At 42.0% G+C, this 23,449-nt stretch overlaps 2 long non-coding RNA genes across 3 annotated transcripts in view; one reads left to right on the top strand and one right to left on the bottom strand.

The window, feature by feature from the left end:
* Window positions 1–22,499, top strand: part of LOC119855473 — a 109,380-nt gene extending 86,881 nt beyond the window's left edge. Inside the window, exons 7-8 of one of the 2 annotated variants that reach the window (XR_006281695.1) lie at window positions 18,394–18,540; window positions 22,141–22,499. This is a non-coding gene — a long non-coding RNA (uncharacterized LOC119855473). Of the gene's footprint in view, window positions 1–18,393; window positions 18,541–22,126 lie in introns of both variants that reach the window. The other variant, XR_006281694.1, reaches the window with a different exon arrangement.
* Window positions 6,964–12,829, bottom strand: LOC122460414. The gene is made up of 2 exons (XR_006281699.1): window positions 12,766–12,829; window positions 6,964–7,147 (listed from the first exon to the last, which is right to left on the bottom strand). It is a non-coding gene; the product is annotated as an uncharacterized LOC122460414 (long non-coding RNA).
* Window positions 22,500–23,449: the final 950 nt, after the last annotated feature.

Genomic DNA, 23,449 nt, shown 5'->3' with positions numbered 1-23,449 from the left:
CAGCATAGCTATGCTGATCAGAGGTGTGATTTTTTTCACACCCCAGACCAATGTAGCTATGTCAAACTAATTTTTAAGTCTAGACCAAGACTCAGGCAATGCAGTGCTCTACATGCATTGAGCTTTTATCTTATCTATTTATTTTAGTGCCTAGTCCTAAATATACAATTTGGCATGGTGCTTACTGTCATGAGGACTGCCAGTGAGTTCAACAATAGTAGTCCTGCTAGTAAGAATTATGCCTAGTAATGTTTACTGGATTGGAGCCATTGATATTTATAAAGTGCCTATAAATACGGTATCTAAGCACTAGACACACTGAAGTCAATGAGATTTTGCAATTGACTTGAGCGAGTCCAGGATTTGGCTCATTACATGTATCTAAGAGCTTGGCTAAACTTGCGAGTTACAGCACAATAAAGGAGCCCCGGGCGCACTAGCTCACTACCCGTCCACACTGGCAAGGCCCGTAGAGGGCTCTGTCTCCATAACTACAGCGCTGCTGGTACTCCACCTCGGTGAGGGGAATAACATTTTGTGCATCCCCGCTGGAGCACCGCGGCGCCAGTGTGGACGCCATGGTCTGTTATTGCACTGTGATCAGCCTCCAGAAGTGTCCCACACTGCCTTTTCTAGCCACTCTGGTTATCACTTTGAACTCTACTGCCCTGCCCTCAGGTGACCAACTGTCAGACCCGCCCTTTAAATTCTCTGGGAATTTTGAAAATCCCCTTCCTGTTTGCTCAGCCAGGCATGGAGTGCTCTCAGTGAATCTTTCCAGGTGACCATGCCTCCATGTGCCATGTGATCCCCAGTATGGAGCAATGACGAGGTGCTGGACTTCATCAGTGTTCGGGGGGAGGAAGCTGTCCAGTCCCAGCTGCACTCCAGCCACAGGAATTACGATACTTTCGGGCAGATATCAAGGGTCATGCTGGAAAGGGGCCATGACCAGGATGCATTGCAGTGCCGTGAAGGAGCTGCGGAATGCTTACTGCAAAGCCAGTGAGGCAAACAGATGCTCCAATGCTTCCCCTGAGACCTGCCGTTTCTACAAAGAGCTGGACATGATACTTGGGGGTGACCCCACCTCCACTCCGAGTACCACCATGGACACCTCAAAGGTCAGTGCAACAAGGCAGGAAGAGGAGGAGGAGAAGGAGCAGCAAAGAAGGAGCGAGGGTGCTCCGGCGGAGGAAGACACCCCGGAATCCCTAGATGCATGCAGCCAGGAGCTGTTCTCAAGCCAGGAGGAAGGTAGCCAGTCGCGGTGGCTGGTGCTTCGGGAAGGACAAACACCAGAGTAGGTTCCCAGTAAGCGGCTTTTATTTTGGGAAGGAAGTTATTCGGTGAGGGCTTTTGGGCTAAGGAGGGCTAGAGCTGAATGCATGCCTAGATGCGGAATAAGGCATTGATGTGCTCTCTCACATCACGGTAATCAGCCTCAGTGATCTCTTCAAAGGTCTCATCCAGAACTTGGGCAATGCACTTGCGCAGGTTTCTCGGGAGAACCACTGTGGTTCTTGTCCCAGTAAGGCTAACTTGTCCGTGCCACTGTGCCGTGTGGGGCAGGGGGACCATTACTGCACACAGGCAAGCTGAATATGGGCCAGGGCGGAAGCTGCATTGTGGTAGAAGACCCTCCCTTGCTTCCCTGGTCATCCTCAGCAGCGAGATATCTTCCAGGACCAACTCCTGTGGAAAATGTGAGGACAGTGTTCAGTATAGAGGTCCTCACTGCTGTTGGCTCTCCCTAAGGCACAGAAACCCAGAGAACAGTACAGCCATGAAACAATCAGTCCCCCTTGACCCTGTGCTTACTCACCATTTTGGGGCTGTGCTTGCCCTTGAGTACGGGGGAATCATTGCTGTGTCTGGTGTGAACAACGCTGCCTCTTTTACGTGTTGCATTTTGCCTTTCCAGATGCAACCTTGAGATCTCAGCTCTCCGTGTTATCAACGGCCAAGAGGCTGCAAAGAATCAGGAAGAGGCCACTTAGAAGCAAAGAGGACATGCTGCATGAAGTCATGCAGCATTCAACTAATGAAAATAAAAAAGTACAGGAGTGGCAGGAGAATGAAAGGAGGGCCCACCAGCAGAATGTGGATTGCCAGCACCAAAGCACAGAGCAGCTGATAAGCATCATGAAGCACCAAGCGGACTCAATCCAGGCACTCGTAGCCATGCAGGCGGAGTACTACCGTCCTCCCCCACAGCCCTTGTCCCAAAACTCTTTCTCTTGTGCCACCATGTCACCTCCAAACCACTTTCCCCAACATCTGGGTTCTTACCGCCACCCGCTGTCTCCAACACCTGTAGCTTCACCACCAAGCCCTGAAAACTATGACCCTTACCCACTGCACTCAACCCCCATCACCATTCAGTATAGCCATCCTGAAGTGCAGCGCGCATTGCACAGCACTCCAGACAGGACATATGCAAATCTGTGATTGTACCGTTCTCCACCTCACCCCACCCCCTTGCCCTTTGTGTTTCCCAAGCAGTCCCATGAAAGTGGCTTTTCTCATCTGAAAGTTCTGCAGCCACTGCTCGTCATCCCAGACTTGCATGACGATATGATCCCACCACTCAGTGCTTGTTTCCCAAGCCCAAAAGCAGCGTTCCAAAGTGGTGAGCATGTCCGTGAATGCCACAAGCAAACTTTGTCGTTTGTGTCGTTTGTGTTACTCGAGTTGATATCATCATTGGAGTCCTCACTGTCACTATGGATCTTAAGGAATAACTCGACTGCCAAACATGACGTGCTGTCAAGATTCGTCAGCATATTCCTCAGCAGTTTGGGCTCCATTCCCGCAGACCAAAAGGGAAGACAGAGCGCACAGTATGAAAAATGTTGAAAGATGGTGCCAAATGTGGACAGAAGCAAAGGGAATGCTGGGATGTGAACCGATGCATCATGGGGCATTGGGACAGGACCCAGAATGCCCCGCACTCCCCGCCCCCTTCCCACAAGCCACAGCGCCAGAATGCGAAGAGGTGCTCTGTGGGATAGCTGCCCATAATGCATCACTCCCAATGCCACTGCAAGTGCTGCAAATGTGGCCACGCCAGTGCGCTTGCAGCTGTCAGTGTGGACAGACTGCAGCACTTTCCCTACTGCACTCTCTGAAGGTGGGTTTAACTCACAGCGCTCTACATCTGCAAGTGTAGCCATGCCCTAAATGTTAGACATATACAGTTATGCTGACTTGTATAAGTAGTAACTTTCCAGAGATATAAATTATTTTTAATATTCCCAGTCAAAACATACTTTCTGCATTTATAGCCTTGTTAGAATTATTCAGCTGGGATGAGTAGCATTTAAGCATCTGCTTAAGTTTAAGTATGTGTTTAAGTTCCTCTGAAGTTAATAGTACTTAAGCACATATTTAAAGTTCAGCATGTGCTTAAGTGCTTTCCTGAGTTACAGTCTTCATGTCCTTTAGCCTGATCATTCTGTTACCAAGTTATTGACAACTCTGAATTTTAACTAAAACAAATTTTAACCATGCCATTAATACTTTTTAAATTCAGCAACTTTAGCTCAGTGTTTTGAGTGGGTATGTGACAAAAAAACCCAACCTATTTGATATTAAATTTGGACTTCAAAATAATCTTTCAGCATTAGAATGGTATTTTGGAAATTGTATAGAACAGTGGATTGATTTCATCTTAATTTGTGAAGACTGGAGACAATATGGTCCCATGCATAATAAAATAGAATTGTTCTTCAACATCTGGAATCCCATAGTATAGGTAGGCCCCTTGTTTAGGGCCTCATCCTCCTTCCACTGTTTTCAGTGGAAGTTTTTCCATTGACTTAGATGGGAGAGGAATGGGTCCTTTAGAAGCATCTGTAAGACAGAGCCTCTTTCTTATGTTCCACTGGGACACTGTACATTATGAAGTAGTTGCTGGTCATTACAAGTGGCAGAAGCTGGCCCATGATCACACTAAGTAATACCTTACTCCAGGAATAATGCCATTTCCCTCAATAGGACAGTGAGGTACTACTCAACATGAGTGAAGTTGGAAGAATCATCTGGCTTGTCATATCATGGTGCTAAATCGTGTTTTGGACATCAGGCCCACAGAGGGAAGCAAACCCCCATTTTATATCCCTGTGGAGTGTAATATTAATTTCAATTGGCCCAAAAAGCAAAAGATGTTAATGTGACCCTGTCACTGTCTAACATTAAACAGTATTAGACAAAGTTCAGGGTTTGGTATTCAGAGAGCTCAGCCTGGCAAAGACACCATGAAATATTCTTTTAGCCTTTTATTAAAAGGATACAGTACAAGAATGAAAAACATATTTCAAATGCTTTAAGTAAGGCTTTTATTTTAACAGCATTCCTTGTTCCCTTACCTGGAAAGAGTCTTTAGAATGATCCCCTCCCCACTTTGACAGTCTCTTAGATGGTGAGAACTGCCCTTTTTGGAGAAGAAGTTGGTTGAAAGAGGCTGGAGCAATTGTTGTTAAAGTCCACTCCCATTTCCTAGAAAACATACACACACACACTTAAAATGTAGCTTCTGTCTTTGCTGTTGACTTTTACTTGCCACCTCACTGCTGGAGAAACACAGGCATGGCACTTGGTCTTATTAGCCACTCTGAGACATGGTAAACTTGTACCAGCATTGGGCTGTGTAGGGCATTGATTCTAGTTGTCCTTCTGGTCACAGGATTACAATAATGTTGCAAAAGTTATATTATTGCCCAGCTAAGCCAGATTCTTATTAGACAGAAGGCAAAAGGAGAGGGATAGGAAAGGGAAAAAATAAAGCGGGGGAGGAATTAGAAAAGGACACATAATTGGGGTGTGGACAAAAATCTCGCATCCCAGATGCATTCGGTATTTAGCCAGAGCCTGTGGAGATGGAGGAATCATCTGGGTCCCTCTCTCTTGCCTGGTCTGGTCTGGTCATCTCTCAGGATCAGGACAGTGAAGGCACAATGCTGGATTCTGGGGTCCCAGGAGAGGTTGGGGTGGCAGCTATGAGAAGCTTGCTTCTTCCCCTTCTTTAAGTCAGCCAGTATCATGGTAGCCAGCTTTCTGCCACCCAAAATCTCTTTTTGAGAACTCCAGAAAGGGAGTAATGGACAGAATAGCTGGTCCCCTCATTATTTTGTCCACATTAGGCATAATATCCGACATGCCATTTTGGTTCACTGATTTCCAGCCCCACACTTCTCTTCTTTATCCAACATGACCTTAACACAGTCCTTGAATTATATCAGTAAGCCTTTTCATTTGGACTAATTTAGTCTGTCTCCCTTTCGCATTTCTCCCCGCCTTCCCCCCGCAATCAGCATTTATCATTATATGTGATAGGAGCATTTTGTAAACTTTTATTCACTTTCTCCCAGTTGAGCTCATGATTTGGGTAAATTTGTAGGCCCAATGATTACAACAGGGGGATACCCTGACTTTGGATCGTCCAGGCACACAGCAGTAAGTTGGAGTTTGTGCACATGCTTACTCTCACTTTTGGCATAGACCAATGGCTCCCAGATACATTAGCCAGAACAGCTAAACTGACACGCAAGGTATGATAATTTGCTGCTGGCATAAGCCTCAGAAAAATGCTAACTCCTCCCCACCTCTTAATGTGCTCCTGAAGCAAGGGGGAAGCAGAGAAGGAATTATGCTTCAGATGTGGGCCTCTAAGGATACAGCTACATTTAATCTGGGAGGTGTGATTCCCAGCTTGCGTAGATGTATCCTCGTTAGCTCTGCTCAAGCTAGCACCTAAAAATAGCAGCGTGTCCATGGTAATATGGCTGGCATCTCGGGTTAGCCACTCGAGGATGTACCCAGGGATTGCACTCTGACAGTTAGCTCGAGTGGACAACCTGTGCCACTGCGGACTCACTTCGTTTTTAGGCCCTCGCCCAAGCAGAGCTACAGCAGGTACATCTGTGAATGGGAACCATATCTCCCAGCTCAAATGTTGACGTATCATAGTCACAGTTCCTTCCTGAGTTATTCCGAGGTTGGTGGAACTCATTCACCATCCTGTGCTCAGGACTGGCCCAGAGGCACAAGCTAGTCCTTGTCACCTCCTTCTGTGTGTTTAATTTTGCATATTTGCATTAGGCAAATCATTTTAAACATAAAAAGTAGGAATTATTCAGAAGAATCTATATTAAAGTTAAATAATATTTCCAATTGAACTTTTGTTATTGGAAGGCAGAGCAGCTTTCTGGAAGCATTCACTGCTTTAAATAATGGTGATTTCACCTTTGACTTATTCCTTTGCAAACTCAGGTTTTTTTTTAAAGATACTGGATGGTTGGTACTAGAAAATAACAGGCATACTGTGTCTTGTATTGCAGTCATCGTTTGTTCAATATCATTCATGTACAATATGTTGTCTTAAAAAAAAGGAAACAAACCACTTGGGAACTAAACCAACCTAAAACAACTGTGTAGTGAATGAAATAGGAAAAACAAGTTCATTTACAAGGACAGTCATAGGCTAGGCAACACAGAGAAACAAACCACCCCTCACTGCTCAAATCCCATTATTCCTATTCTTTCACATTACCTCATTAGTTTAGCAGACACCTCAACACCTTTTTGGTTCATCTGTTAACAGGACAAAGTGCTGGGATTTGACTTACTCTGTTACACTCTCAACCAGCTCTATCAATTTGTTAATGAGTTTTGGTGTGAAAAAGAAAAGTAGAGAAACAAGTGTAATTTTACAACACCACATTTGCAATTGGTAATTTACACACCAATAAGTGGCACATGCTGAGAGCAGCTGATAAACTTTTTGACAATTATTTGAAACAGATAATTTTCTGTATTTGAGACAAGTGGATAGAAATTAAGTAACAAAGAGGGAAAGGTACAGCCATGGACTGGCAGAAGGAGATAGCCATTCATGGGAATCCACACATTGTACAGTATTGCCTTGATGTCACTCTGGCCTTTTGCCTCCAGATTTTTTTGTAAAGTGTGGCTTAGCACAAAGCTACCATAGATCATCCTTGTTCGTTATAGCCGGAAGTGAAACGAGGTCACATGTGCTGAAGAGCAGATACCCCCCAGTACTTTAAGCGATCAGGAGTTGGGCTGTCAGATCTTCGAACAAGAAATGCTTCTATCATGTTTATACAGCTCAGCCCCAAGGCTTCTGTAAAGGAAAAAGCCATCACTTCATTCCCCTCCCACAACTCTCACTCTTGGCATGTGAACAATACTTTTAAGGCTAAATTAATGCAAACAATGTGTGCAGTGGCTTGCTATGAAATGTTGAAAACAACAAGAACTTACTGTACTTTTATGTGTAACAGACTTGAGATGTAATGAAAGCACTGAGAGAATATTGCTGTCTCCCATAATCAGGGAAATTATTTCCTTAATCAAAGCACTACTGCCAGTGTCAAGAATACTATAGATTGCAGTAAGCTTAGTTTTGTTTTTTACTGTTACTATAGACTATAGTATGTAGCATAAATGTCTAGTAGATAGGGCTCTGCACTGGGACTCAGGAGATGTGGCTTCTGTTCCTGCCTCTGGCACTGAGCTGCTATGTGACCTAGGTTAGTCACTTCACCTCTTTGTACCTGTGCTTCCCCTCTCACTCTGACAATCTGAATAGACAAGGCAGACTACACTCATGAGCTGAGATTGCCTCACTGTGCTCAGTGTGTACTCTGATCTCAGTTGGGGCCTCTAGGAGCTCTTGACATACAAATAATTACTAACTGTGAAGAACAGTTATTCTCATGAGGTTCACAGGAATGGCTGGAGTCAAGCCCAAGGAAGCTTCCAGACCCTCCATAAAAAGTGATAGCCGTATTTGTCCCCTGGCTTTAGAAATGCTTTCAGTACAGAGAGCTGAAAGTCACTGCACTTAAGACCTTTCTTTGGGTGCAAAATCTGTCTGTCATGCCACAAGTGAGGAGGGTTCCCTGGCAGCCTAATCCATACTACTGTTCTGCATAAAGGGGCAAGATTTGAAGGGGAGACAGACACCTCCAACGCAGCATGCGATATGCCCCTTTCCCACTCTGCCCATGTACATCCACTCATTGATGGCATGGATAATCTGTCTTTTATCACATGGCATGCCACTGAAATCAGTTCAAGACATGGGCATAATGAACCAGAACTAAGGGGAAACATAGGATTGCTTTGCCCTTGTGAAAGTTAAGGTGTCCACTGTTTTTGGGTGTCTCTCATACAGAGCACCCCAAACTGAGCCACCAGTAATTAATGAAATTTGGGCTTACGTCTTTTCTGTATTAATATGACATTTCTACATCCCATCTGTCAACCTCCACTCTTCAGTAGGAGAGCCCTGTGGCCAGTTTCACACCAGTAAAGCCCTATAGTCAGAGTGTGATGTCTCCCTGATATTTCAAAGGCAGTGAGTTTGAATTCTGTATTTATCCAAAGGAAGTGGTAGTAGGCAACTCTCTTGCATTTGCAGGATAAAGGACAAGATGGCCTAAAGCTGTAGATCTTTCCTATCTCTGATTACCACAGGAAAAACACAATTATTTTTGTTTACTGCCAATAACCGTAGCATGACAGTGCTTTATTTTAATTTCTTAAATGATAACTTGCTTCCTTTACCTAAGAGGCAAGCATTTTCTGGAGGAACAGGATGGGAGGGAGTGGAATGGGACTCTCTTTATATCTCATATTATTCTGGTTAGTAATCAGAGGCAGTCTGATCGAGAACAGCTGCTAACCTGCATTGCATCCTAGTCGTTCTGTATCAAATACATAGAAAAGCCCATGGAAATTAAAGGTCCTTTTGTCAAGTACAATACCTTGGTGAAATCTAGGGGGAATGATAATACTGTAAAAGTTAACTTGTAATAAGTTCCTTGACTTATTAACTTGTAATAAGTTCTGTGAAATGGAACAATGATCACAGTCTTGTTCCTAGTGGACAGCTGGTGCAGGTTGGCCCTAACTGCCGTCCTTAGCTGGCATGTGTCAGTAGAGAGACCAATGAATGAATAGTCACGGAGACTGAAATACCCTCTTAGCCCCAGAGGTGATCCCTCCAGGCGAGGATCAAGACATTTTGTCAGGGGAAGCTTACATTGCCAGTGCCCAGGTTGTCCCCTGTTTAGTCCTCAATGTGCTCTGTCTTTCTCAAGCACTAACTTTAATTTTAAAACTAAATAAAATAAAGGGACATTTTCAGATTTTTTTTTACATGCCCCATGGCATGTAAAGGTGTCTTTTTCAGTTTCTAAGTTCAAGTTAAGGCTGGATCCTGCAAACGGAACCATGTGTGTGGCCCCGTGTGACAATGTGGGTACTCACTGCCTTCAGCTGATATCCACGCAGGTGGATGCTTGTTCCGACATGGATCTGATGGCAAGACTAGGGCCCAATGGCTCATTTGTCCCTTAGAGCCCCAGCTTTGCACTGAGGGAAGTACAGAGCTGCACTGGCAGGATCTCTAGGAGAGCGTCTCTTGGAACCTCTCTGCATGCAGAGGGAGCAAATCTACTGCTACCTCTTTTAAGGGGCTATGGGATGCTCCCTCCATATGGCCTGCCAGCTCTGGGGGCTCCGCAGCACCTTGCAGAATTGGGCCATTGGTAAATTACATATTCAGGTGCAATTCAACTCAGTACACCTGTTTATATCCAACTAGTGTGAAGAGAAACTGACGCACAATTGCCCATTTTGTTATTTTAGAAGATGTCCCTTTTCAGATATGAATATAAATGTTAGTGCTTGTAAATTGGCCTATGTGTATTTTGTGATGTGTTTATAAATAATGGATGAAGGAATTCTCGTAAGGGAAAACCACACAATTTACCTACAAGAATTCTGTCAAAATGTGAGTTATCTTTAAGCTCTCTCCCTACCTTCCCCTCCTTTCTTACAGGGCTTAAAGTCCTCATTTCCCCATTGTTGCTTGTCTGCAAACAGACCCTTCAAGGAGCTAAAGATTTAAAATTAAGTAGGTAAACAAACATATTTGTGACTCACTTTAGATTTTAACATGCACCCGAACCATATGCATGGATGGTTTGCAAACTACTATGCAAAAAATCTATTCTTGTGGTACTTCTGGGTTGACTAGAAACATTAAAAAATAAAAATCATAGAGAGCCTCTTATGATGAAATGGTTAGAACACAAGATTTGGATTCTGTTCCCAGCTCTGTCACAGATTTCCTGTGTGACTTTAGGAAAGGTATTGAGCCTTTTGGTACTTCTGTTTCCACATATGTAAAATGAAAATAACACTTCCCTTCTTTACAGGGATGTAGCGTAGGTTAAGCAATATTAGATGAGGTAGTGTGGTCTAGCAAAAAGGCATTGATCTCGCACTTGGGAGACTTCACTTCTATTCCTGGCTCTGCTCTGTGATATAGGCACAGAACTTTGGCTAAAGTCTCTCTGCCTGTGTTCCCTCCAACATTTTTTCTATAAGCTTTTCAGGGCCGGGGCTGTCTATTACTATGTGTCTATACAGTGTCTTTCACAACAGGAGCCCAACTTGTTTGATGTAACCAGGCTGTATAAATATTGTTTATTATTTGCATATCCGTGGCATGGCCTGAGATCAAATGTAAGGTAGTGTAGCAATCCAGAGTATTGTATTATGTTTATTTTAATTGAAATATACAGAGGTTTACACATTTAATTGTAAAGCTGAGTTGGAATTATAACCTATAAGGAACTGTGTGCTAGAAAAGACATCACAGCTGTTCATTCAGAAATGTAGATGCTAGAGCTAATTACAACCTGGCATCAGGTCTAGCAAGTTTTAAAATACTGTACAGATATTTTGTAAAGCGTCTCTGAAAGCACTCCGACAAATAGAGTCAATGTTATACTATAAAACATTCAAGAAAAACTGAAACAAATCAAAATTCAAAGGAAAAGATACAGTTGCAATGTTCTCTGGAAAGACCGCAGAAAAGAAGAGGGCGAACAAGATCTATAACTCTATATAATTATCCTTATTTGCCTTCATCATTCAAAATGGGCAGATTGAAAATATTTAACAATAGAAGACAATCAAGCATTGTTTCAAAAAAATGAACAGCACATGGGATTTATCATCAGCTACAGGGAATATAGACACTGGACACAGTGGCATGTGCCTGTAATCCCAGCTACTTGGGAGGCTGAGGCTGGCAGCTTGCTCAGGGGTTCTGCGCTGCAATGCACTCTACTGATCGGGTGTCTGGTACCTCTGACAGCCTGGCCAGTGGGTGGCCGAAGGACTGGCTAGAATGTCGTGTTGTGAACGGCGCTCTCTCTGTGAGGGCTGATGAACTGATTGATCAAGGTGACAGGGAATATATTTTAATGATCTAATAAATGTGGAGGGCCTAGCCAATGATTGGAAAACCATTGTAAAAGTGTAAAAACCAGCAAAAGAATTTGTAATAATGTCTTCCACAGAGGATGTACCAGGGGCTATTCAGCAAGGTCTGCGGTAGGAAGGAGGTGGCTGGTCAGAAACTAGAAATACGTTAGGGCCTTTTGCAATGCTAATTGATATATGTGATCTCACTGGAATGTGGATCATTGTAGGAAAAGACATAGCAGCTTGTCTCCAGTTCAAGTACATTCATATTTAATCATTTGGGTCCTGATCCAAGGCCCACTGAAGTTCATGGAAAGTCTCCCATTGATTTCAATGAACTCTGGATCAGAGCTTAAAAGTTTGTGCCATCTCATTATGGTTTGCCTATGCAGCTTGTGAAACATATGTACACGTTTCTCATAATAAGACATGCATCTTAAAATTCCCCTCTTATCCCCGCAGATATAAAGGAGGCCACGCCTGACTGGCAAAGCTTTTCAGAGAGTTTGTCCCACAAATTAATTTGATGATCCTCTTGCATAGGTGAATACCATAGAAAAGCATTCTTAAATACTAATTTTAATTTTTGAACGGATGTCAGTCGGTCACCCATGTTCACATCCCTTTTGCCTACCCTTCCCATAATTATCCTAGTGAAGAAGTTTGCTGGCGGGAAGTATTTGCTGATACAGCAAATTCTAAACAAACACTGCAGAATTGCACTTATAAAGTGAATTTTGTATTCGCCTTAGAAACTTGATACATTCATACCAGACAACATCAGACAACACGGTGCGGGGAATGGCTCTGGGCACTGTACACCAGAGCTCCCATGGCTGATAGCACTGGGGAGATACATCAGTGCAAGCGCAATGGTGAGCAGTTTATCCAAAATTGCCAAGATAGAAAGAGAGCAACAGCCAGATTTTCAAAGGTATTTCGGAAGTGCCTAAAGAGGCAGCACCTAGTGGGTTTTTCAGAAGAACCCACCTGTATCTTTAGGTGCCTAAATTCTTTTCAAATCTGGCCCCTTGCCACTAAATCCCAGTGTCACTCTGCAGAGCAAGGCCTTTCAAAAGGAAACATTAACAAGGCTACTTGATACACAAGCACATATATACTTTAGGAACACGCTTTGAAAAGACCCCTTCCTCTAGACTGCTTTAAGTACCTGGAAGTATTGAAGCATAAACCTGTAGCTTAATCATTTTCTCATGCAGTGGGCAATTAATGAAGCTATTGTAATCCCAAAATATATAGAGCTTCAAAGGCCCATACTGGAAGTAAACTGAGCATAGAGGAAGGATAGTCTTGTGGTTGAGGCACCCAATGGGGACTCCAGAGATCTGTTCCTAGCTCTGTCACAGACTCCCTGGGTAACTTTGAGCATGTTGGTTGAATCTCTTTGTGCCTCAGTTCCTTATATGTAGAATGGTGATGACAATACTTCCCTACCTTACATGGGGGAAGTGACGATAAATTTGTTACTACTGCTCAGGTCTTCAGTGTAGGTGACTCTGTAAGTACATAGTTAAGAGTGGTCATCTAAAATTGATTTTCTAAAAACCAAGTTACTGCTGCATAAAGAATGCAATCCATAATATCAGTCAACTCACTGTTAAGCATAACTATGGTTACATGCTTGCCGTGTTCAGAGACTCATTTTCAGAAACTTAAAGAGTTTGTATTTCAGTTCCCTTCCCACTGGCTGGTCAATAAATAGCCATCATCCCCTAGGCAATTTTTGAATTACCAGTGGTGCTGCAATAACACATCCTTTTGTCGTCAGAACTCAAGCAATCCTTGAACATCAGTCTTCTTCACAGTCCTCCCAAAACAAAGAAAAGAGGAGAAAATAATTCATTCCGACCAATATAGACTTTAAACCTTTTACTTCTGAAAGCCCAGCTACAATTTGGGCCAGACTGTGACTGACCAGCATGGCTAGTATGGGCTGGCATAGGGCACAAGGGCCAGTCACAGACACAGTCCCTGTGCTTCTGTGCACATGCAAGCAAAATACATGATTCATGTATACAATCATGGAATATGTATGCAAGTATTAGGTACACACAACTCAAAGTCTGACCCAATAATTATTTTATATTTATTAAGAGCAGACCTTTGCATTCTGTAAGATTGCAGAATGTTTACTAACTTTACATCACTTCACTCATTGCTCCATTTTATGTTCCCCTTGGATGGAACTTGGTGCAATTTTTGCAGCACCCTGCAATGCTATCCTACAGTTTAAGACAGGAAGTGAAATAGAATATTGCATGCAACTGAAATTGCAGATAATATTCATAGTAAGTCAAAAGTTTTATGGTTCTTTTGTTGGGGGGAAAAAATCACATTTCCCGTCAAGCTGAACACAAGGGCCCAGTTGTGAAATCACTGGGAGTTGTGCACATAGTGAAACGTCTAATAATATGATAACCTGTTAGAGGGAAGAAAAGCTGGTAGAAAATTGTGCAAATTGGGGACATTGCAGAAAAATTAAGCCACTATATGCTATTTGTTCAACCATCTATAAATCACTGAATGTCATTCCCCACATAGTTCTTCTGTTCTATGTCTGACATTGATCCCATACTATGAGACAGCCCTTAGGTTTTTAAAAGCAAACAGAGGGTCCAGAATCAAACACTCCATTCATATTTAATTTGTTTATCTAGCAAAGTTGAATGAATTCATATTATATTGATGCGTAATGATTACACACTGCCTTGTTACTTCATCTGTAATGTTCAACATAGTAATTATGAACGTTCTCAGCCTTATTAACAAAACTCAGCTAATAACAGAAGTGAAAAACTGAGTAGCATTTATTATTTATTTATCATAAATACTTGCAAGATAAGTTATAATGATTTGCTTCTATCTGTTCCACCTATCTTGCATCACCAGTCTGTGTGATGGAAGTGGGCTGGAGCAGTAGTAAAAATATTACTGAGAGAAACCAAAAGGATAAATGAACAGTCTGAAGTCTGTGCTTTCAGTACAAAATCATTGTCTACGTAATGCACGAATATCAGGAGATGCTCTGTTTTCAGCATTAGCAAGCTGCATGTAGTCTTGTATCTTTACAAAATAATTATGCTGGATTTATTCAACCCTGAACACAGTGATTTTTTCATGATGGGATACCAAGGCAGTTCAGTGAAAGGATCATTTCATCTCACCCTGAAGCTGTGAAGCCCTAAGAAACTCCCGTGTCAGTCGATCTCAGCACGTTCACAAGAACTGCCTATTGCAAGGCGTGTCTCTTACACAATAAGACCAATGTCCGTGTTTTGCTAAATGTTACATAAGTGGGACAGAAAAATCTCTCGCGTGATTTCCTCCATGACTGTTTTCTGTATCTTTAGTAGACACTCAGTGATCTCCAGATTCATCATTCTGACTGTTCACCTCTCCCACTCCTATGCTTGTGCCTTCTTCCACGCCATCCCCTGTTCCTAATAGAACCTGCCCATCCCAGTGTGCCAGGCTCCCTCCCTCCTTGCGCTGAAATCTTTCTCAAAAGGCCACTTCTGAAAATGCTAGCCTGTTTCGCCACTATCCCAATTAAAAATAAAAGTGTGTCCTGCAAGGTGAAATCCTGGCCTTACTGAAGTCAGTGGGAGCTTTGTCGTTCACCTCAGCAGGGCCAGGATTTCATCCTATGTCTTTAGTTGTATCTTGTACAGCACCAAGCTCAACATCAGTGTATACACAGTGCACAGTTTTGCTTTCTCTACTCTCCACCCAAGCTACTTTCCTGTGTTTTCATTCAGTTTCCCACTGAGTTGCTCATTTCTGACTTTATGCCTCTTCCATACCATGATGTATATGGCCAGGTAGGCACCCAAGTGACCCTTTGGAGTATGAAAATTACTGAATTCACACACCCATTGGAAACTGTAACCCAACAGCAATAACTTACATTGATAAAGTATAGTGCCTTTCATCCAACAGGATCCCAAAGCACATCACCAACTTAACATATACAGGACTCAATTCATCCATTGTGAAAAATGAGGTGTCCCTGGGATGGAAAGTGGCAACTCTTACCGGGCTCTGTTAAACCGTACACAACAGTTCAGAACAGGAGGCACATATTGCATTCAAATTAAAATGCAGACAAATCTTGCAAGGTGGGCAGTGCCTTACACCAGCCAATGACAGTTGAAGGGGCTGTGCTTTGCTTCATGCAGGACTGGGCCTCATAGATTTTATGGAGAACTAGGTGCCTAATTACCTTTGAGGATCTGTCTGTAAAGCCGGGTGAGTCTCAAACCCAGGCCTGCAGAATTGACAGGCACCTAACACCTCCACACTGCTACCCAGCAGCAATTGTAACCAACTCATGCTCCCCTACCCACAATCTGCTGGGGGCACAGACCACAGGAAGTCCCATCTCAAGGGGTTCAACAAACTGCAGCCTTATGGTGCCTGGTTAATTCCCTGCCCTATATAAACCCAAGGGGTATTTCAGGAAGTGTCCATGCAACAACACGGATCACTAGCTAGCTGCCACGACCACCCTGCATTCTCTGTTCCTGAACTCCTGGTATTGACCTCAGCTCTAACTTGAACCTTGACTCCCACTTGAACCCCGGAATATCCACATGGACCCTGATACCTAGTATTGACTTGTAGCCTGATCCCCTACCTGTCCAGCTCTGCCCTTTAGCCTGATCATTGACCTTTATACTGACTCCAAACCTTGGTGTTTGTTCCTGCCACTAGTCCCGCTTACATTCGCCCAGGATCCTGATACTGGGCCCTAACACACACTGAAGTCAATGGAAAACTCACAGGCTTCATTCTTTACAGAACTAGGCTCTACATGAGGGGAAAAAAACTGTCACACTGATATGCAAAGCAAATCCTCAGGAGAGTTATTTTACCTTAACATTAGGAATAGGAAATAAGCATGCATGGGTAAAAATTAAGGATCATGAGACAGGGACTCTCAACTATTTCTGCTGTATTCTAAATAGTCTATAAATTCTAAAGTTTCATTTTAAAATAAAATTTGGCAAAAATTTCCAGAAGCGGACACTGTTTCGGGGATGAAACTCTTTGGCCCTAAATCTCTACCCTTCATTGTAATGATGCAGCCATCGTAACATAAGTCAATCTAAAGCTGTCTCCAGCCAGATACTAGTAATAAAGATGAGAATTCACCTCTCCATACCCCATTCATCTCAAGGAAGTCTGAATTTTGGTGAGCAAAAACCATCTGAGATTTAACACTGCATCTGCCCTGACTCTCACCCGTGAATCTTCTACCACAGAAGCAGTTCAGTTATTCAGGGCTGAACAACTTTTATCCCAAATTGGAAAATATTTAAAACAAGAAACACTCGCTTCTATTTCTGAGGTGAGGCAGGCTGGATTTACTAGGCAATCTCCTACCTGGAACGGTTCTGCTGATTGATACTGCTATGACAGAAAAGAAAATTATCTTTACCTCCATCACAGCCCTGGCATGTTAAACCAACCCTGCCTGGAATTAATTTGATCCCTGGCTCTGGCTGTCTTTTATATTAATGTCCCCATTAGACCATGGAAACTTTCATTAAAAAAAGAATCAGACTAGCAGTTTTGGTTGCTTTCATGGGAATAACTTTCACTAAGAATCAGAATGACTTGGTCAGCTGCAAAACATGCCAGGAGGCAGCAGTACTGTGCTAGTCACTTGTAAGCCATTGGAGAATCCACCTCTGTTCCTCTGAGTAGTCAGTGGACTAGAACAACCAGATTTTTTTTTTTTTTTTTTTGGTGACAGTGCCCCTGCAGTACAGTGCAGGGACTGGCTTTAGGACAAGAGGAGTCAAGGTGTCCTTTAGCCTTTCCTGGCTCCCTTCATAAGCATATTTCTCCCATTTTAAGTCTATGTGGCTATTTTCTTTAGTACAAAGGGACTGAAGAGATTTTTTCCTCCAGTTTTGTGTCTAGATTTTGGCAATAGTACATACAGAGATTAACACTGTTTACTGTAGGTGTAATAAATAGCAACATTTTACTTTTCAAAATCTACCAGATTGAACCAAATGGCATATTATCAAAAAATCCTCTTAAGACATGGATATCCCTGTACACTACCTCCACAATAAAGTGTTACATCCCACTTAGATCCAAACACCTACCTGCCTCTCTTAGTATAGACTAGGGTTCACATTCAAGATTGACTCAGGGCTAGGGTTTGGATTCAGATTCAACATCATCAGCCTCTTTCTATGAGCTACCCATTTCGTGAGACTTTTGGCTGCATCAAAACCCAATCCAGGAAAAAGGCCCTTTTTGGATCCATTCAGAAAGTAAAGCTGCCGGTGCCGGTTGAATCTGGGGATTTGGATTTGAATTCTCCCCCCCCCCACCTACCCCCCACCGCACACACACACACACACACACAAATCAAAGGGGTTTGGATTAGAGATTTCAGTATTGGCCTATCTCTAATTCCATATTATACAAAATCTTTAATCCAAAACTTTATTCCCCTTCAGGCAAAATTACTCAATGCACTCACTGACCAGAGAAACCACACACTAAACAAGCTGTTTGCCAACTAAGCAGGAGTTTACTCTGCACAGAAATCAATGGGACTACTTGCAGAATAAGATGTTATCAAAGTGGGTAGCATCTTAATATGAATCTCAATATGATTAATTCCAGTGAAATACATGGGACTCTTTGTGGAGTCATAAGGAAACAATAAGCAGCCAGTTAGCTGATGACACATATTAAGAAGACTGAGCTCCAGCCAGACAGAGGAAGCTGGAGAGAAAAGGTGGGTGAAGTAATATCTTTTATTGAACCAACTTCTGTTAGTGAAAGAGACAAGCTTTTGAGCTACACAGAGCTCTTCTTCACCTGAAGAGCTCTGTGTAGCTCAAAAATGTGTCCTTTTCACAAAAAGAAGTCAGTCCAATGAAAGATATTAATAACCTCACCCTCCTTGTCTTTTTAATAGGAAGCTGGAGATGGAGCATCAGGAAAAGTCCATAACTCTTTTTATTTATGTTCTGCATTTTTTCTATTTAATTATTTTATTTGATTTCATTTCATTTCATTTGTAAATTCATGTAGCACCTTATTTGCCAGATCCAGCTCTCTACAGGTATCCAAAACATTCCCTCCATTTTTGGCTGCAGCTTCCTGTGTCTTTGGATGAAACTCTGATCACCCTGTAGCAACCTGCAGGGAACTTAGAGGCAAGAGCACAGGATGCAGAAGGTAAGAGTTTGGAAGAGGCACCAAGAAGTTAGTCATTATGTATATGGCTGGAATGCTAGCCCTCGCTGCAGCATCTTTGTAAATATTCTCTTAATAAAAGAGCTAGTTTAGTTTTACCAGCATGCAGTTCTCTTGTATTATTACCCAGCACACGATACATGAATCCTTCATATACTACAATTGAGACATTTTGATATGTGTCATAATTCTAAAAGGAAATTTGCCTAATCATTAAAATGAGAATCCTCGGGGATCTCACAGCTGCATAATTAATAACAAAGAATTTTTTAAAAATTCAGGTATTTTTAAAATATTGCTTTTCCTTTCCTTAAGTTGCACAGATTTTTCTGAAACCATCAAAGGCAATTGTAAAAAATCACTGCAGTTTTCCTTTAAATAACTGCAAATATGCCTCAGAAGTAAAATTTACAGCAAGGCTTCATTTAAAATTTGAGTATTAAATATGAAATTGTTGCTGTCCACAAAGATCATATAGCTAAATAAATATGGATACCTCTGCGACCAAACTAAAATTACACAGAGCATGTTATGTGCATATGTAAGTGTGAAAGTTATTTGATAGATTTTAAAACTTTTTTTTAGCATTTTGTAGCCCTATCACTTTCCCCCCATTTTTTTCTTTTTAGCTATTTCATGCCATTTTCATATGCTTGCTTTATGCTCAGGACATTGGATTTTTATACAGATCATATTCATGTATTATATTTTTTCTGTTATATAATCAGTTTAAAGGCCACTACAATATGAATCAAAAATGAGATTCCTACAGATATATGTGTTTTGTAGAACTGGATACAATTTCTCCAAGTTATAACTAAAATCAATGTATTTTGCTAGGACATGGAACAGCCCCCCCAGGGCTTTCTTGTAGGTAATATATTCAGAATGATTCCAAACACTGAAGTCTATTAGTTATCCTGCTGGATATCATAATACCAGAAAGAGAGAGTGTATCTATAAAATAGATAAACAAGCTTTCAATATACATCAAAGTAAAACTGAGGTAGAAGATACAGTAAATAACAATCTCACCAGTCAGACCTGGTGGTAAACAAGAGACCTCTAGTACTAGACATAATTTGTGCCAAGATGTGTGTATCCCTGAGGCCAAGTCTCTTTGCATCAGAATTCCATAGTCCGGCTGCTTCGATCCATGAGTTAAAGCCATGAAAGAAGGGACAAGCCAATTTAGATCACTGAACAAACCTTAAATATTCATTCTGCCAAATTCTGGAGCAATTTATGGGGGCAGAAGGACAGGAGAAAGGAGAGGCAGCATTGTCTATTATTTAAAGTTGGGAGATAGTGGTCAAGATGCCTGGTTGGAGTCTATACCCAGCTCATCTGGACTATGTCTCAGTTTACCCATCAGTAAAATGGCTATTTTATCTACCTTACAGGGATGTGTTAAGGCTTCATTTATTAATGTTTACAAAGTGCCTGAATCCTGAACACGCTGGATGAAGATATGGATACCGTACCTTTTGTCAATGTGTTACTACATAAAAAATAATTGCAATATGTAAGGAGAAACCACGTCTCATGGTTCTTACCAGAGGAAATATTGATATTTTACCTCATACTTGTTCTTGGTGAGACTGAGAGTCTTTGTTGTTATTTCACTGCAGCTCAAAGTCTGGCCCAAGAAGACAGCTTGAGAAACTGGCCTGTGCTCTGGGGAGATCTCTGGGGGAAGGAGCTAAGGAATCATTTCCCAAAGCCATGACTATAGCCTGTAATAGCCCCTGTGGCTGGAATGTCCCCTCTGCAGGCAGAGATGGCCAGTAACGCCATGCAGTCGCATACCAATCATGCTTACATGCTTCAGCCTATCCCACAAACTTTCCTCTGTGCTGCATGCAGGAAGTTCCTGAAGAATTATATTAGATAGACTCATCTGCCGAGTGATGAATGTCAAACAAATATTTATTAAGAAAAAGCACCTATAAGTAGAGGTCAGTTACTTACAAGTGGAAAGCGCATCAGGATGAACTCACCTGTCACCTTCAGCAGTGGACAATCCACAGTTTCAGCTTCCCTTTGTTAGGCTGATATATATATCTTTTTTGTTATCTTTTCTTATAAATATGTATTAGTCTTTCATTTCCCTATTAATTTTTCACTCCTGTCAATACAAGGTGTGTGCTAACTCTAACTGTTCTGTTTTAGCTTTGTAGTTTAGGATTGCAACCCTCTAGGATTGTCCTGGAGCCTCCAGGTATTAAAGATTCACCTTTAATTAAAGATTATGTCATGTGATGAAATCTCCAGGAATACGTCCAACCAAACTTGGCAACCCTACTGTAGTTGCTGGCATCTTCTGTTTTCCTCACAAACATAATTGCTCTGCATCTTTCTTACACATGTGCAACACTACTTATGCTTAAGCTGTAAAAGGGTTAAACCACAGCAGGCTTCTGTGAGGCCTAACTATGCCTTTGCTCCCAACATGTTTGCTCCCAAGTACATAAAAGGTTGTTACAAGGAGGCGGGAGAAAAAAAATGTTCTTCTTAACCTCTGAGGACAGACAAGAAGCAATAGGCTTAAATTGCGGCAAGGAAAGTTTAAGTTGGACATTAGGAAAAAATTCCTAACTGTCAGGGTGGTTAAGCACTGGAATAAATTGCCTAGGGATGTTGTGGAATCTCCCTCATTGGAGATTTTTAAGAGAGGGTTAGACAAACACCTGTCTGGCATGGTCTAGATAATACTCAGTTCTGCCATGAGTGCAGGGGACTGGACTAGATGACGTCTCGAGGTCCCTTCCACTCCTATGATTCTAGGATATTGGATCCCAAGCACTCTGAAGAGTGCAAGTGCCATGGGCAGGCATCTCACTAACAGTCCCACACCATTTCTGCTGTATGCAGTACCCAGCACACCTTGGAATGGGGAGGAGCAGAATTTGCTCCACATGAATAATTTACTCTTTACAGTTCAAACCTAACTCTCGGTAGTCAGCGTTGGTAGTGTTAATAATCCAGAATGAAAGGGGATATTTCCAAGAGCCCAATATACAATTGTAGTTTGCATCTATCTGCTAGTGTTTTCTCAGAGGAATGAATACAAGGCAGATCGGGCAGAAATACCAGTCACATCTGCAGCATTTCCACTCATCCCATCTGCTTTTTATTTCATCAGCTGGGAAAGCACAGCTCTAGTCATCTCAAAAGACCATTTTATAGGGATTAGTGTGGATAATTTAGAATTGATAGGAGGAAAAATGTATCCTGCTTGGCCAGATATTTTTAAAATGTATTTCTACTGGGTTTGATTACAGTGTAAAGACTTGTTTATTGTTGTTGCCAAGACACTGTAATAGATACAAGCTGCATTTTAAGCATCCTCATATCTATTTTGCCTAAACCATTTTTTTAGACCATAATATTAAACAACATTAACCAAAATCTGGATCTCTGTAATGTGACATGGGTCTAATTTCTTGCACTTCCACTTAAGGCCAATGTCAGTATCACTAGCAGATTGAGGAGGGAACCCAGGAGGGAGGGTCTATTAAGAGATAGGCAGAGTTCAGAGACATGTCTGTTATTTTTCTGTTTTCAGGGTGATGGATCAAGCATATAAGGTACAGAAGTTCAACAACCCAGAGACTCTCTGCTCCCACCATGCAACTGGAAAGAAAAACACTGCTGAGCTACTGGGAGGAAAGAAGGCCTAGAATCCAGGCTGATGCCCCTTGTCCATGGACCTGGAGGCCACCTTCACCACCTTAGAGCAGGAGGAATACTAATGAGTTTCTCAGAGCAGGAGGGACACTGATCAGCACCATGAAAATACTAGAAGGGAGTGGAGAAGTATGTGGAAATTATTGCTTCACATTTGTGAAAGATGATTTATTATATGTTTTGTGAAATCATAAATAAAAATGTTAACTTCTAACTTACTAGTTTTATTAAATCTAAAGGGTCATATCTCATTTCCTCCTTTGGTTATTATGACTGTGCAATGTGAGATGACAATTGTTACAAAATGTTATGGCAGAGCAGGGAGGGATACTCCTACATTGGATTAATCTAATGGTACTCTCTAAATTGTCACTATATGGATTTAATTGCTCCCTTGCTTAATTTTTACCCGCATCCACAAGATGAGGACTTTGATAGTTGGCCAATAGGTAATCTGTGTTTTTTAGATGGTTTAATTCTATTTTTCTGCAAGATAAAAATTGAGGGATTCTAAATATTGCACCTGTATCCGTCAATCTAAGCTTAGGGGCCATGTATAACTTGGAACCGTAACTAAAATAGAGAGAGACAAATTGTCCCCTCCTCCTCTGTATGTGGAAGGGGAAAAAAAACCTCGTGGTTGCCTTGTGATATGGAACAGTGCTGCCTTTTCAGCACTATTCCCGGTTCTTCTGACCTTACTGAAGGTTCTGCAGGGATCTGGATCCAGGTGTGAGGAGGGAATGGGCAATTGGGGGAGGGAGTGCAGCTGAAGAAATGGATATTCTCCATGGCATTGTATCACACAAGCCTGTGGGAATTCTACATCAAAATTAATGCTAGAGTTCACTTAGGTGTTGTGTCCCTATATGCTGTGGAATAAATAAGTGTGTGGGATTTCAGGGACAACTGGCTGGAGGGGAAGTCTTAAAGCACGGCTTCATTGGAGATATGCAGCTAAAGGGCTGGCAGAGGGCTATAAGGGTCTGGAAGGCTGCAAAGATGCACAGGGCCTTTGTGTGGATGCCTTTTGCAGATCATCCTCAAGATCTCAAGATCTCAGGCAATCTACAGATAGGGGATGCAGTCTCTGCCCTTTCCAGATGGTGTCAAACATTATGGAGTTTCTTGTCTCATACAGCTTATTCTCATTGAGGGGATGATTTGGCTATAGTTATTTTTCAAAATTATGTAATACTTT

The sequence above is a fragment of the Dermochelys coriacea genome, chromosome 5 (assembly GCF_009764565.3).
Source record: "Dermochelys coriacea isolate rDerCor1 chromosome 5, rDerCor1.pri.v4, whole genome shotgun sequence".
Classification (NCBI taxonomy): domain Eukaryota; kingdom Metazoa; phylum Chordata; order Testudines; family Dermochelyidae; genus Dermochelys; species Dermochelys coriacea.
Note: the sequence above shows the minus strand (reverse complement) of the source record. Positions and strands in the feature narration are given on the sequence as shown.